The sequence below is a fragment of the Ambystoma mexicanum genome, chromosome 4q (assembly GCF_040938575.1).
Source record: "Ambystoma mexicanum isolate Mex_15411 chromosome 4q, UKY_AmexF1_1, whole genome shotgun sequence".
Classification (NCBI taxonomy): Eukaryota; Metazoa; Chordata; class Amphibia; order Caudata; family Ambystomatidae; genus Ambystoma; species Ambystoma mexicanum.
This window is the reverse complement of record NC_090928.1, coordinates 654337633-654354651: the sequence shown is the minus strand read 5'-3', so window position 1 is coordinate 654354651 and position 17019 is coordinate 654337633. Positions and strand designations below refer to the sequence as shown.

The 17019-nt window shown below is 47.8% G+C and overlaps 1 protein-coding gene across 3 annotated transcripts in view; it reads left to right on the top strand.

The window, feature by feature from the left end:
• The window catches only part of PSME4 (proteasome activator subunit 4), a 3386216-nt gene that overhangs the window by 2421878 nt on the left and 947319 nt on the right, over window positions 1-17019 (top strand). The gene's annotated exons all lie outside the window — the stretch shown is intronic.

The window sequence follows — 17019 nt, the reverse complement described above, 5'->3', positions numbered from 1 at the left end:
GTTTTCTCGCTGGAGACTACAATTCTACTTTTTATGTTCCGCCTTGGCTGCAGTTATAGCTGTAAGAGCAGCAGTACACCAATGATTGTGTGTCTTATTTCAAGGCTGACAGTGACTTTTTACTTTTGACTGGGCTGCACCATAGTGTGGGCATTTTCAATGATGTGATGATTGCCATTTGTTTCTTGATTCGGAACATACAGGCTTCCTTGTGTTAAGTCCTTTATCTAGGCAAGATCCTTTGCTGCCCTTCCAAAGGTGCGTTTGCCAACATGAACTCTTGTTCAGAGCTCACCGAGACAGCCTGGCTGAATGAAACTGGTTCTAGCATGACAGATGGTCTGCCAGACACCTCAGTTTACACCCCAGTGTTTGCAAGTGCTGATGCCTGTAAAAATAGGTGGTGTGAAACTGTTCTCCGCTTTTGGGAGGCCACCAAATGTTTGAATGGTACATGGGATATGATTGTTAGGTTGGGCTGGAATTGTTCCCAGTCGTGTGTGTGTCTTTATCTATTTTGGCCTGAAGACTTCACAAAGAATCCTGCTGGAAACGCTTTTGTTGGAATCATTCTCCTCCAATTTGAAGCTCTGCCACCCTATGACCAGAGGGAACACTCTTCTATGATACCTCTCCTGATCTGGCGGGCACAGCTAGATCTTACATTTCAGCAGTTGTGTGCTTCCCTGAAGCTCCCGGCTGTGTGTATAACTGCCCACAAGTGCAAACCCTGCTTTGCTGCTGAAGATCTGACAGCCTTGTTTCTGCTGTTGGAAAGTGCCTACTCCATCTCTGGAGCCCTCAGGACGGTCTCTGCTGCTGTTTTTCTGAAAGAGAATCTGCACTCTCATCCTGCAAAGTCCACATCAGAGAATTAGCTGGCTTGAACCAAAGGTTTGCTTTCTGCATACTGTACTCTTTAGTGCGGTTAGGTCAACTGGCTTGAGAGTTGCCTTTTGGGACCCCCCCCTCCTTGTGTACACCATTGATCTTGTTTGTCCATTACCATAGTCTCTTCTTGCAGACCATGCCCATGGGAACCCTACATGTGACCTGTGCTGACAGAGATGCTGAGACTCCCTTTTGGACCGTAGTCTCCTGGTCTTCAAGACACACAGCCACAGCCTTTTCTTCATCTGTGATGGTTCTCGGACTACTAATCCTTATTTGGCCCCATTCTTCTGCACCTGGACCCACCTGCAGATCTCACCCTTGCACACTGGACCATGACATTGTGTGCCTCTGGATCTCTGGTCCATCCCTCCATTCTCACTTCCTGGGCATCTTCATTGCCAAATCTTAATCTCGATCTCTTCTGGTGGGATCGCTAATTGACTTTGTCCAAAGCTAGCCCTCTCTGGAGCTCCCCAGCGCCGTTAGTAACTTTTTATATTTCTTACATAGGACTGTCAGCTGCCTATTGTCTTTGTCCTATTCTGCAGCATTGTATCTTTTATAGAGTCACATGCTATGAAATGGATTCCCAGCCGCCGTCAGGCTGGGAATCATCAGTAACCTAGAACAGTTTATATTTAAACTGAAAACATCAGAGACTTAAGTGCTCTAGTATAGTCATTTTGGGTCATGCTTGCCACAGCCAATAGGAAGGGCTCACTTAGCTCCACCCCTGGAGGCCATCTTCAGATAGTTTACGGCACGTTTCGTGTTGGAAGTCCTCAGAAAATCTCTACAAAACATGCGACTTTTCATTCTACAAATAGATTATTTTCAAACTTAGATGACGGGTCAAGCATCTCTGGCCCTGATGACAAATGATTGTCGTTCCGGTTCTGTCAGCGGCTTCCCCACCAGCAGATTCCCATTCTAGTCACTCTCCGAAGTTGGGGCCTAGAGCCATAACTGAAGCCAGGAGAAAGAGTCTGTTCAAGGTCTGCACCGATGCGGCCTGAAGAACGTGTTCGCTGAGGACCTCAACGACAACTGCCTCTACTGCCTCCAGCCGGATCATGTCATTCAGCACTGTGAAATCTGCTGGTTGTTTTCTAACAAAACGCTGCAAGATCTCCACAGAAGGTTGGTGGTGCGGCTGGACTCCGCCCGTGGGGCCTCTGACACGGCTTCGATATTACATCATGCCTCGCTCAGGTGGGGCAGGTAGGGCAGAAGAGCTCAACAAACTACCTCTAGTTAGATTGCTTGAGGAGGCATCACTGAGCAGAAAGACGACACATGCAATGACACCGTCCAAGGCGCTTTGTTCGTAGATGACAACCTTTCCTACAAAGGTGATGGAAAAATCTCAGAGACCCACCCCCATGTCTTCCACTCGTGTCAGGCCCTCTTTGTCCTTGTCTTCGAAGGGTAAAGGCTTGACATCACCTTCGGCACAGATGCAGAGGACATTGTCCAAGCCATCGTGAATGACCACAAACCTGTTGACGGTTACGAAGACCTCAACAACCACGACCCTGTCGACGACTACCTCGTCCATGAGCACTACCAAACAGCCCATCACTACAGTTCCTTTGATGATCTCTAACACAGCACTGTTGCAACGTTCTGCATTAGCGGCACTAACCAGGCCCATCTATCCTTTTCCACTAGCTCTTGGGATCACCCCAGAGTTAGCTTGGTTCCCTACTGACACCCAATGGGGCCACCCCTCAACTGGATATTGAGCTGGCAGACCCTTTACCTGTTTACTCAGACGAAGAGGGGGATTTGGAGCAGATCCCATCCAGCCCCAAGTTAAACATGAGTCCTCCTAGAGCAACCCCTCTTCACGTGCCTCCTCGTCTGGCAATTCATTCACTTCACCTGCACCTAGAGATGTCTCATTGGACATCATAGCCACTCTAAAAACTCTAATAACTGAGCTTCACCACAGGTTGCCAGACCCTACTGTGCCACAGGACACCTCGGGCCCCACAAACACCACAGCTTGGCCTAAGTGGGACGGCTGCTCCCCTTCGTTCTGTGAGGGATCATCATCTCGCCTTCAAAGGCCTGCAGCTAACTGATACTGAGTCAAAAGAGGCAGCTTCAGATGATCAGGTCTCTGGCCACACCACAGATACAACAGATTAATATGATGGCATCGTCCTGGCGGAAGACGAAACAGACGACATCCCACCAGATGAAATTGGCTCTTTTCATAACTTGATGTCTTGGGCCACAAAGATGTTCAATTTGACTTCTGAGGGACAAAGTAAGGATAGTTAGCTCTACCAAAGGTGAGAGCAGCACAGGAAATCTATCATAGCCATACCCCTGCTGGACGGCATCTGGGAGTAAGCTTTATCAACCATGGCCAAACCGTTCTCTGCGTCTCCCAAGGTGGAGAGGTTAGATCAATATATAGTTCCATGCTCAGCACCCATATGCCTAAGGACACAACCAACTCCCGACTTGGTGGTGCAAACAGCTGCCTGCAAACATTCTGCCAACCCTTCATCTTCCTGCTCAGTCCCCCCTTGTCAAGAAGGAAAGCGCCTAGATGTCTTTGGAAAAGAGGGTCATCACAACGGCTGCTGCTACCATCAAGAAGCTTTAGTTTAAGATGGCTCCCATCCTCAAGTTCCTCCCGGACAATGAAAAACAGGCATTTGCACTCTTTCGGGAAGGAGAAGCAGCATTGGACCACGCAATATCTGTCTCAGTGGACATAGCTGACACAGGCTTTAGAAACTGGCTAATGGCGATGTGCTTCGCATGCAAGACTTTCTCAAGACTACCAATTTCCGGCCAGAGGTCCAGGCGAAGGTAATCGACATCCCATTTAATGACATTGGTCTGTTCAGAAAGAAGGTCAACAAAAAACTACAGACCATCAAGGCTGACAAGGATATGGCCTGCTCCTTGGGCACGTTACAACAGAAGTCTTGTTTTTCAAGAACTACATGCGCCTACCGGCCCTCCTATCAGTTGCCTTCCATAAAGATCCCTTCATACCCCATATCAGACACCTGTAAAAGCAAATCCCAATCATACAGGGGTAAACGCGGCTCCTCACATGCCAGCGCTAAACCAGCTAACCAAACCTGACCTACCCTGGATCACACCCTCCTGCTTTTGCACCCCAGTTGGAGTAAGACTCTTACATTTCGTCCAGGAGTGGAAGAGGATCACCACCAACAAATGGGTGCTGTCCCTCATCCAGCAGGGCCAAACATGGTGTTCACCAAACAACCACCTACCATTCCTCTGGTGCAGACGACAGAGTAACACAATAATCTGCTTCAACAGGAGGTCCAGTATCTCATGTCAAAAGGAACCATGGAGAGGGTACCAACCACAGAACGTGGAGACAACGTCTACTCCAGATACTTCCTAGTAAGAACGAAATCAGCAGGTTGGAGACCCATACTAGACCTTTGAATAATAAACCAGTTTCTAAGGGCTCCAACCTTTAGGGTGGTTATGCTGCAGCAGGTCCTCTCCAAACTGCAGCAAAGAGATTTCCTAGCGCTCCTAAAGGATGCCTATTTTCACATCGCTATTTACCAGAAACACAGCAGTTGCCTGTGCTTTGAGATGGCAGGCTGCCACCATCAGTTAAACGCTCTGTCTATCGGACTGCAGTCCATCCCGCAAGTCTTAATCAAATGTCTAGCTGCAATGGTGGCTCCTCTGCGCCAAACAGGCACTCATGTCTACCAGTACCTTGATGACTGACTGACTGGCTGGTGAGGGCAGCATCATACACCACGGCGGCACGCCACACTGCACAAACCATTCAGTGCTTGCAATCACTAGGGTTCTTGATAAACTGTCCGAAATCTTGTCTGATCCCATCTCAACAAGCTCTTTACTTGGGAGCATGCCTCTTCCACAGTGACCACATTGGAAGGAAGGGTTCAAGCCCTCCTCAGCAAGGTGCAGCGACTTTCCTCAATACCGACCGCCTCGGTCTGCAGCTACAAATCCCTGCTGGGCATGATGTCCTCTTGCATCCTCCTGCTACAACACTGCATACTCTGTATGTGACTCCTGCAGGAGTTCCTCGATGCAAGTTGGATGCAGATGGCAGGCTCTTTGGAAGACATGATCACACTGATGCAACAATTCGAAAAAAGGCATTACACTGGTGCGCAGTATGGGCGCATCTGGTTCAGGGCACCCTCCTTTCAGCTATCTCCTCACCAGGTCACTGTCACTATGGACGCTTCTCTGGGGTGCCCATTCAGGGGACCTGCATCCCTAGGGTCTCTGGATGGAGGAGGATAAAGCTCTGCATATCAATCTTCTTCTAGAGTTGTTCACTCTCATTTTAGTGCCCAAGTCATTTCTCCCGCAAGCCAGCGGTCCGGTGGAGCAGATCTTTACGGACAATACCAACACAATGCTTTATGTATGCAAGCAGGGAGGCTCCAGATCTCAATCTGTCGGCGGAAGCACAGGCACTGTGGTACAGGGATCTGAAACCCCACACGCGCCTCAATCCTTTTCACCTTCCAGGTGTTCAGAACACCATGGCCTATTCCTTCAGCATGGAACCAGGAGTACCAGCTCTGCCAGATTTTCAGCCATTGGGGAACTCCAGAGATCTACCTTTTTGCCACCTACGAGAACAAGAGGTGTGTATGGCCATTAACAGCAGGTTTCCGCATCTGGAGAGCTTGCCACAACTACACTTAGCCACACATACATCATGTACATGGGATTCAATGGATTGCTTTTCTCCCTCAGATTCCTCATCAGATAGATATCCCTTCTAGCGTTAGCTGCTCGGAAAACATTTGGACAGGGGGCGTAGTGCATCTCAACTCGCCCACTGATCCATCTTGAATCCCGTTGTCGAAGCCGGATGGGCGTCGGTTGCCGTGCATATACTGTGTCACTACGCCGCCAAACCTCCGTTCTTTTTTCGGCGCGTTCTGCCGCTGCTCGAGGAACAGCTCTATAACATTGTTGTCCATACAAATTCACTTTTCGTTCGAGTATTCAACATTTGTTCGATGGCAATGTCCACTCTGAAACCATCGGGCTTTAGGAGATGTCCTGAGTGTAATTCAAAAATGTCTTTAACCGACCCGAACGGTATTTGTGTTTGGTGCCGAACACCTGACCGAGGACTGTGGGTCGTGTCAATAGATGAACCCTACATCTTTGAGGGCGCTTGCGCTAAATTGAAGGTGGGACATCCGCCTTCCAAGCTGCCGGCCCGATGCGCTATGAGGTCGTCCAGTCACGAGACAAAGACCCCACACCAGAGAAAGAGCACATGCAGCGTAAAATGACCAAAAAGAGGTCACACCCCAGGAGTCATTCCTCATCGCCCTCTTCCCGCAAAAAGAAACATTGACATTGTCGGCATGACTCAGATTCATCCGAGGAAAAAGTTAAGACCCGCTCCAGAGACTGTGCTACCAGACCCGAGTGCGAAAACTTGAAAGAGCAGTCGCTCGACATGATAAAGGTGGTCACTGTGGGTTGGAGGCAACCCTCCGAGCAGCAGACCTTGTCAGTCCCAACTATGCTCGGTACGTCCGGCGACAAGGCGAATGTGTGTGGTTCCAGGCCCTCTGGGCCGATGCCGACTGTCGATATATTGACAATGCCTTCCAAACCACCATCAGCACCAAGGTCGATATCTGAGTCATTTGTCCCTTTGTCGAGAACTTAGTGTTTGGCACAATGCACTCCATTTTTCGAGATGATTTCGAACCGATTCCGGGGGATTTTTGGGGTTTGTTTTTTTTTTTTTTCTCCTGCTAAGAGTGAGACTCTTTTCCTCCCACTCCAAGGCATGATTTGAGGTATGTCTTTGACTTTTTGTGTGCTTATGGGCTATGGGGTCTTTTACTCCACAGGGTATCATCTGTTTTTGTGTATGTGTTACACAGCACCCTCAGTGCAGTAACACAGGGGTGTCATAGTGACCTCCAAACATAGACTCCATGCCCTGGGACAGACTACTGTCTCCCAGGGCCTGTAAAGTCACCATTGACTTTACTAGTCCAAAATTGTGAACAGAACCCGTACAAACCATCATAGTGTGGAAGGGGATAATTAGATTGCCCCTGGGTATGTTTTCAAGGGGCCACTGTGCAGTCCCCCCTTGTCGAGTTTCTGGCTGGTGGCAGTGGTTACCACGCAAAATATTCCACTGGAATATTTCCTATGGGATTTTCCCATTGGTTTTAAACGCACCACTTTTTGGTGCAATGTTAAAGATACCGCCGATTTATTTATTTAATATTAAATCTCCGGTTGTGTCTTTTTGCCAGAACTCTTTTCTATAATGGCGTTTGTGCCCGTCTCTTTAACTCTAACCAAGGTCGGGCTCTTTGTTCCACTATTTTGGCGGGCTTCTCCACAGAAGCTTTCCAAATGGTGCCACTCTGTCTGGGTTCCACAGGATGTTTGGGGAGGGGAATTGGCACCCTGGACTGTGTTGCCTTAGCAACCCAAGTCACACTCTATTCTGATTGGCCCAGTGGTGAGCCGCCCGGATCACCACTTAACATGTGTGAGTGACAGCTAGGCTGTTGAATGGGGTTTTTTCTGCATAAAAGCAGGGCTTTTGGGACTAGAACTTCAGAGGTCACCACAGGACCTAAGAATTCGAAGAGGGAAGAAGCTGAGCCATCTGCAACGATGACACCACCGGTGGAGCCCTGCTGCAACGAACTTACCACTTTCCCAACGACAAGAGAAGATCTTCTGCTGGACGAGTCTTCTTCCTTTGAGCTTGTGGGATCAACCAGTTCGCCCCTTTCGCCTTCCTTGAATCGCCCGTGCCAAGCACCCCGGCGGCCGGATAGCCAAGCTTCACCACTTGGACCGCGAATAAAAGGAACACACCTTTTAACCGACGAACTCCGCGGCTGGTTTCATCCCTGTGCAGTGCAACGACTCCAAGTTTCCTCTCAACGAGATCCTCTCTTTCCCTGGTCGAAACAACGAACTGCAACCACTGGCAGGAACAACTGCCACCGCTGGAGCTTCCTCTCTTTAAGGTACTGTGTTCTGCCTGGCCCCCCTTTCTTCGGTTTGCCCAAGGTGACCCTTAAATCCTTGGCTTTCCAACTGGGTTGGCCCCAGACATTCTAACTTTTACTTCTTGAATCACCCCAACCTCTTTTGAACATTCTGCAAAGACGTTTAGTGCATTTTAAACTGTGTAATCTTGGGCACATTTCGCTTTGCTCCCTTTAAAGTGGGCCTGGCCTATGAACTTTGGCTCTACAGTGTACACTGCCTTTACTCCCTTGCTTTGAACTTCTAAAAGTGTTGGGAACTGTTTTATTTTTATACCCTGCCTTTTTCTCTCCCTTTAACTTAACTATTGGAGTACCATCTAAGTTACACACTCACAACTGTTTTAACAAATAGTGGTGTTTTAACTCTGACTTGTCTAATAGTTATCAAGGGAGGTGTTTATACTTTACCTGACTGTGTTTTAACTTGCTTTTGATTTAGAGTGCTAGTGTATTGCCTAAAGTGTGTTTTAAATAAATAATGATATACTTTTGATACAAAGCTCTGGTCAGTGTTTGTTTGCTCTACTGTGTTTTTAGCCCTATTGTGTATACTCTATATACTGCCCTACTCTTCTTGAGAGACGTCTGACTGCTCAGCCACAGCTACCAGGTAAATCTGGGTGGTACAGACTGCTACCAATTGGGTTTACTGCTTACTCCTGTAGTCTTAATCTTCTTGCAGTGTTCCCTAAGGGAACTGCACAGGATTCTGCCTAACAACATGACCTGCAGTAGCCTGTGAAACAGGGTGGGTTTCGCAGGCAACTGCATACCCAAAAGTATTCCTGGGTCACAAGAACAGGGGGAAGGCCAAGGGACAAAATACCTTGTGGCACGGCCATGATGGACACAAGCCACAGTCATGAGCCAAACGGGGTAAGCGCAGTATAGCTCGGTAAAATATTCTAAAAAAGACATGAAAAAGCTTCTGCTGCCACCAGTCTACTCCTATGTATGTTGTCCAGTTACCGCAAAATCCTTAATAGATGACTAGGGCCCGTAAATGCAAGGACCCCATTGCACGGTACAGTAATGTACTTTGCGCAATTAATTACAGTTGCCAAAAGTGGCAAAAAAGTCAAAAGACTAAGAAAAACAAAGTTTCTCAGTACTGACAGCCTGAAGGACGTTTCAGTTTCCTCATAACAAAGAGCAAAAGCCCAGTGGAGTGCAGGGAAGGCTGTGCTCCACTAGCATAAGTCAGGACAGGAGGCTGCAACAAAAGCAAAATGTTTGGGGGTTCCACAAATATAGAGGTAAATAGGCAACAAGACATTTTTTGCCCTAACAACCTACACTATTATTATATTTTAATATGTTTTAGTCAAAATAAACTTTGCACATAAAGAAAAATACAAATAAGGACTGAAATAATGAAACATAAACAATACATACATGATAAAAAGCAGTAAAATTATGTTAAAATTAGCATTTCACATTTTCGTATAATATTTCATATTCACTGCTATAATCGTATTTCATCCCACATCAGATTTCATTTTTCTTAATATGCTTAATTTGCAAGATACTAAGAATCAAGAAACCAAACTAATATAAATTCCAATTATATTCTCTAATGTACTCAAAATTGTGCCTACGAAACAAAAATAGATTAGGAGACGAGGCAATATGAATAACAAGCACCCTAGCCATTTCAGCTTAAACAACACTTTCCATTCAATTCAAAAAACGTTGATCTTATTCCGATCAGTGACTGCTCCATCTTGGGCCCGGTGGTTGTCGAAGAACTGGACAAACGTCTCAGACTTTCACTGGGATCGAGTACTCTACTTCAGACCCGCAAGAATGGGGTGGGGGATGTAGCTTTGTACTCACCTCATTTTCCTTATGTAAAAAAGCCCAGGTCCACAACTGCCGCAAAAATTCTTGAAGGAAATGAGTCTAACATCCCACATCCAGTGATTCATATTCCATCACATTATTCTGAGGCCTTTTCACCTATTCACAACGGTAAGCATATTGTTATACCAGAAATACATAATGGGCCCAGAAATTCTTCATTCACTAATATGCCATGTAATGACACTTAGAAGGGATTGTGTCCTCTGACGTATTCCTCATCTTAGATATCTCCTTCCAGCTCTGCTGGCCTCGGAAAATTTTTTCTCTCTAGAGGGCGCTGTGCGTCGACGTCCTCCGAGTCGATGTCCCTCGACAGCTGCCGTATCGACGTCATCCTGCCTATAAAGGCCGCGCACAGCGTCCGTTGCTCAGTTCCGTTTTTCCGCGCTTACTCAGTGCCTCGGAATACCGTTGCTCAGTTCTTAGTCAAATTAATCCTATTTACCTCGAGTCATTCGATCCGTACTCGATGGCTTCCTCGTCGGAACCGACAACTCCTCGATCCGGCTTCAAGAAATGCTGAGATTGTGGGAAAAAGATGTCATTGACTGACCCTCACAGAGTTTGTCTGTGGTGTTTGGGAGCTGAACACCATTGTTCGGAGTGCGAGGACTGTATGTCCAAGACAGCTAAGGCCCTGAAGGAGCGTAGGGGGAAGCTGGAGAAAGGTAAGACTTTTAAAGCTTCTTCTTCGTCGACGAAGTCGAGACACTCGTCTCCTCGTCACCATTCGCGCTCCAGGTCTCGGAGTGGGTCCCATCACTCGAGATCGAAGCACTCGAAGAGGAGACGTCGAAGATCCCCTTCTCCGTCTTCCTCTTCCTCTGTTTCGCCAAAAAGAATCCCTTGCCCCACGAAACATAGTTCCCGGGCTGAATAGGAGGAATTCCGCAAAAATATGATGAGCGTCTTCGAGAAAGCGGCCTCGAACCCCTCGAAGACTGCCGAGAGCGATGCTCTGGTCGAAAGACCCGAAGGTCAAAAGCGCCGCGAGTCGCAGTACCCGGCGAAGGAAACCTCTCGAGCGCGTCTCGAACCCTCGAGTAGGACTATGACCTCCAAACCTTCCTCGAAGGTTCTGTCGACACCGTCGACTAGGGTTCCGTCGACGCCGAGGTCGATGTCTTCAACGCCGTTGTCGAAGGGACCTTCGACACACGGGTCTGTCGACTCGACGGCAGCTTCGACACCGGCGTCGACGCCAAGAAAAGTCACGGTTACGACACACCCAGTGACTATCCCCAGGTCCTTGACGTCGATGGCTTCGAGATTGTCGAGTAGAATTCCAATTCTGTCGAGGTCTTCGAGGCCTCCGCCTTTGTTTTCGACGCCACGTTCGAAGCCTTCGGCGTCAACGACATCGACGTTTTCGAGGCCGATAATGACAAGTTCGGCACCCTCTGCCTTGGAAATGGGATTTACTCCCTTTATGAGTTCAGAACAATTGAGAACTATGTCCTCAATTTTGGAAGAGGGTGAATTGTCTGAACAATAAGACAAATTTGAGTTGCAGGGACCTGTAACCCCAATTAGAGAGGAATTTTCCTCTGAAGAGCGCAGGTTAAAGGATCTTCATGATTCCTTACATGAGGCAAGTGGGTTCGACACTTCCCCTGAGGTGGAGTTTGCTAAGCCAGACCCGGGGGAGCATGCTGAACCCCCCTATCGAGCCTTAATGGCCAGGATCACAGAGTTCATGGGGTGGTCTGCACCTTCACAATCTTTCCAACAAGATGACCTCACGGATATTCTTGACAAAGGCCCACAGGAGGATCCTGTGGTGCCTTTTCATAAAGCTCTTCAGAGAAAGATCATGACAAACTGGGAAACCCCAGATGTAGTACCAGCAGTAAATAAAAAACTGTCTACAAAGTACAGGGTATCTTCTACAGACCCAGAGTTTTTGTCTAAACACCCATCCCCAGAAAGTCTGGTGGTACAGGCAGCATCCTCTACCGATGTCAAGACGGCTTATCCTACCGTGCCACAGGACAGGGAAGATAAAAAATATAATGCTATGGCAAAGAAAGTCTTTTCAGCATGTAGCATGGCGTTAAAATCTGTTAATGCTACTTGCACCCTTGCTAGGTTCAGCCATACACTTTGGGAGTGTGCTTCTACAGCGGCTGACTGCATCCCGGATGGAGAAGAAAGGGATGCGTTCCTGAATATTATACAGGACGGTAAAGACGCTATGTGCGAATCCCTCCAGACGGGCATTGATTCGGCTGACAGTATCAGCAGAGCAATGGCGGCAAGTACATCAACCAGGAGATTTGCTTGGTTGAGAAAGTCTGGTTTTGCCCCAGATGTGCAAGCCAGGCTCTTGAACATGCCATTTGATGGCTCTTCTTTGTTCGGGAAAAAGGCGGATGACAGTTTAGAGAAACTGCAAACTTCAAAAGCAGCAGCAAAATCCCTAGGAGCTGCAATCTGTCAGACTCCTTTTCGTCCCACAGGAACCTCTGCGAGAGGCAAGTCTTTTCGCTTCTACTCCGCATTCGGAAGAGTTAGAGGACGACCGGCTCAAAGGGGACAAAGAAGAACTACCCGAGGTGGATGGGGTAGATATTCAAAAGCCGCAGCAACAGCAGGTGCCTCTTTACCATCGGCATCTGCATCAGCCGCCCCAAAACCACTCTGAGGACTTCCCTCACAGGACACCTGTAGGAGGCAGGTTGACTCAACATCTGGCGGTATGGCAGGCTAACACGTCAGATGCTTGGGCATTGGAAACAGTTGCCCAAGGTTACTGCCTGCCTTTCCTACGTATACCTCAGAGTCATCCACCAGGGATCAGCTCTCAGAAAGCTCCAGATCCGCTCCTCTTGCAGGAAATTTTGGACCTGCTAGAGAAAGGTGCCATAGAACCGGTACCTGTAGTGGAGAGGAACAAGGGCTGGTACTCCCCTTACTTTCTCATTCCAAAGAAAGACGGAGGACTGAGACCCATCTTGGACTTGCGAGAATTGAACAAATTCCTCAGAAAAGACAAATTCAAGATGGTCACTCTTTCTCAGATCCTCCAGGCCCTTCAGTTCCAGGACTGGTTGGTATCTCTGGACCTCCAGGACGCTTATTTCCATGTGCCTATCCATCTCAAACACAGGAAATACCTGAGGTTCGCAATTGGCAACTCTCACTATCAATTTCAGTGCTGCCATTTGGGCTGACCTCCGCCCCGAGGGTCTTCACCAAGTTAATGTCGGTAGTGGCTGCAAGTCTAAGGAGGGAAGGGATTCACGTCTACCCCTACCTGGACAATTGGTTGATCAGGGCTGTTTCTCTGGAACAAGCTCAGATCCAGCTAAATCACGTGTGCCACTTCCATCACAGACTGGGCTTCTCCCTCAATTTAAAGAAGTCACAAATGATACCATCGCAGAAACTCCAGTTCATAGGAGCGATCCTGGACACTTCCCTGGGAAAAGCCTCGCCACCAGAGGTGAGGGCTCAAGATATTCTACAGATGGTTACCAAGTTCCAACATGCCCAACGTCTCCCAGCCTTCGACTTTTTGAGGTTGCTAGGCCTCATGGCATCCTGCATTTTCCTAGTGCCAGAGGCTCGCCTGAGAATGAGATCCTTCCAGTGGGCACTGAGGACTCAGTGGTCACAATTCTCAGGGAGAATGACAGATCTTCTTCAGGTTCCCGGCAGGGTGGCTCGAGACCTTCAGTGGTGGGCCTGTCTGGAGAACATTCTGAAAGGAGTACAGTTTTGGCAACCCTGGCCGGAGATAACAGTAGTCACGGATGCCTCACTCACGGGGTGGGGAGCCCACGCCAACGACTTGACCATCAGCGGTCGTTGGTCTCCATCGGAGTCCAGACTACACATCAACCTGTTAGAGCTGAGAGCCATCAAACTTGCGCTGAAGGCGTTCCTGCCAGCTGTACAAGGGAAGAACGTCCTGATAATGACGGACAACACGGTGGCCATGCATTACCTCAACAAAAGAGGAGGCGTAGGATCACTATCCCTGTGCAGAGAGGCGATGCAGCTCTGGTTTTGGGCAATCCAAGAAGGAATCTCTCTATCGGCAGTTCACCTTGCCGGAGAGAAGAACTTGACAGCGGATGCTCTAAGCAGGCAGAACACAGTCTCCCACGAGTGGGAGCTAGCTCAGGAAGTCCTTCAAGAGATCTTCGCCCTTTGGGGAACCCCTCAGGTAGATCTGTTCGCCACCAGCCTAAACAGGAAATGCGACCTGTTCTGCTCAAGGGAATTTCCCCCGAGAGGAGCTCTGGGAGACGCGTTCATAGTGGACTGGGAGTTTCCGCTTCTGTACACGTTCCCACCGGTCCCTGTCATTCCTCAAATGATCAGGAGGTTGAGAAGATTCCGGCGAACCATGATCCTAATTGCCCTGGATTGGGCCAGGAGAACGTGGTACCCGGACCTTCTAGACTTGTCCATCTGCCCTCCAATTCGACTTCCACTCAGAGAGAACCTACTCTCACAGAAGGGAGGTCAGGTTCTCCATCCAGACAGCAAAACCCTCAACCTTCACGCTTGGCTTCTGAAAGGCTGAGGTACAAGGATTGGGACCTCCCTGATGCTGTTATGGAGGTGTTGCTTTCGGCAAGGAGGCCAGCAACAAAGTCTTTATACCACTGCTGTTGGAACAGATTTTGCAGTTGGTGTAGAGAACAGAATATCGACCCTTTTTCATGTGGTACACCAATGGTTTTGTCCTTCCTACTATATTTGGCAAATTCAGGCCTTCAAGTTGGCACCATTAAGGGCTATCTCGCAGCGCTATCCATCTTTAAGCGTACTGCGGAAGAACCATCCTATTTCAAGTTACCCTTGGTAATACAGTTTCTAAAGGGGTTAACCAATGTTTATCCCCCAAGACCATTCCAAGTTCCCCTATGGGATTTAAACTTAGTACTAACTTTCCTGATGGGTACACCTTTCAAACCTCTCCATTCTTGTTCGTTAAGATTCCTTACCCTTAAAACTGTTTTATTAATAGCACTTACATCTGCTAGAAGGGTGAGCGAATTACAAGCTCTTTCTTGTAAACCCCCTCACACAATATTTCACAAAGACAAAGTTGTCCTGCAAGTGAAGCCTAATTTCCTCCCAAAGGTGGTTTCTGAATTCCATATCACTCAGAAGATTACCCTACCATCTTTCTATCCTCCTCCTCACCCGGGGAAAGAGGAAGAGAGGTTACACAGGCAAGACCCTAGTAGGGCTTTAAGTTTTTACATCAGTAGACTAGCCAGGATAAGACAGGCAGACCAGCTGTTTGTAGGTTACGCAGGTCGCAAGCTGGGGTTACCAATAACTAAGCAGACCATTTCCAGATGGATCATTCTAGCCATTCTGGAATGTTATAAACTGGCTGGGAAAGAGCCCCCTCAAAACCTTAGGGCTCATTCGACCAGAGGTATTGCAGCTTCATCGGCCCTCAAAAGAGGCGTGCCGGTTAAAGACATATGTGCGGCCGCTACATGGTCGTCTGTCCATACCTTTACATGTTTTTACAATTTGGATTCCTCCTCCAGTCAAGAGACTAGGTTTGGAATGGCTGTACTGCATTCTATTCATCAATAGAAGACAGCGTGAAGTCAGTACTCCCTCCTCCGATAATAGAATACTGCTATGGGAGCCTATCTAAGATGAGGAATACGTGGGAGGACACAATCCCTTCGAAGAACAAGTTACTTCTTACCTTGTAACGTTCTTTCGACGGGATGTTCCTCCGACGTATTCCTCATCGACCCTCCCATCCATCCCCGCAGTTCTACTTCCCCTGTTGTTGCAGCTTATGCTCCTTCAGGGTGATTAGTTAGTCCAGAAAGTATTACTGTGGGCTACAAGACGGAACTGAGCAACGGACGCTGCGCACGGCCTTTATAGGCAGGATGACGTCGACGTCGATACGGCGGCTGTCGAGGGACATCGACTCGGAGGACGTCGACGCGCAGCGCCCTCTAAAGAGAAAAAATTTTCCGGGGCCAGCAGAGCTGGAAGGAGATATCTAAGATGAGGAATACGTCGGAGGAACATCCCGTCGAAAGAACGTTACAAGGTAAGAAGTAACTTGTTCTTCTGTGTTAACTAATTTAATTCAGCATGACTCTCATAATGGTATTACCAACCACTCGGTTGTCTGATGAGGCCAACACCTTTCCAGTGATTATACATTTTTTAGATCTTCTTGATAAAGGTCACGAAGTGACCCATCTGGAAATTAGGGAAATTAACCATTCCATTGTTAGTATTCTAGCTAAAATGAATCACTTAGAAGGATTCATCTCCGCAAGAGAATTTTGCAGACAACAGGAACTCCATATCTGTGATGACATCAAGCAGCGCTTGGTAGCATGCACACACGTCATTCAAACCCACACATGTGAATTCATGCTCCCAAACCGAAGCTTCTATTAAAGCTTCTGTTGATATTGCAGCTATTCAATTAGTCCATGTACGGTTCTACTTCCTCCTTTAGACAAAAAGGAGGATTCTTCTGATTATACTTCTTTGACCAACATAGTGACATGCTTGTCCTATGAATTACGCGACACCATACAGGAAATAAAAGACATTAAGGCCGAAATACACTCACGCTTTCTAGAAGTCAATGTAGGGCAAAACAGTGCCTCCTTAGCACCAAAAAGTATTTTGAATGCAACTCATCCTGATAGCCCCACACCTCTAACTGATTTAATTGAAAGTGCTGCCTTAGAGGAATCCCAGTAAACGGAGCCCTCAATACCCATGTCAAGACGTCAAAAATGGCTGCTTAGAAAAGCTAGGAAGCTGAGAATTTCTAGGGAAACATGAGAATTTCTAGGGAAACAACTAAAGCTGCCTCTATACTAAAGTCAGTGCAGCCTTCTACTTCCTCAAGAAAAAACAAATAAACGGCTGAGGCAACGATTGCAGTATTAGACGATGCCATGATTGACTTGCACCAATTAACTGAAGAGAGCCAACAACATTTGCTACCCAAAATTGTATCTCAGATTCAGAATACGCACTTACTGTCATGATTCCTGCCCCTCATGTCCCCAGCCCTCCAAGATGTCAGGCTGGAGCCAGGCCACGATCACCTACATGGCCCTCAAGGGCCTCTCCATCCCTCCAAAGACCCACTGGGAGTCAGACTTGGCGCTTGTGGCACCAGTCTCACTCCCATAGGATAACATTGGGGATTGGACTTGTAGTGCATTGATGGGGACAAAATGGATGC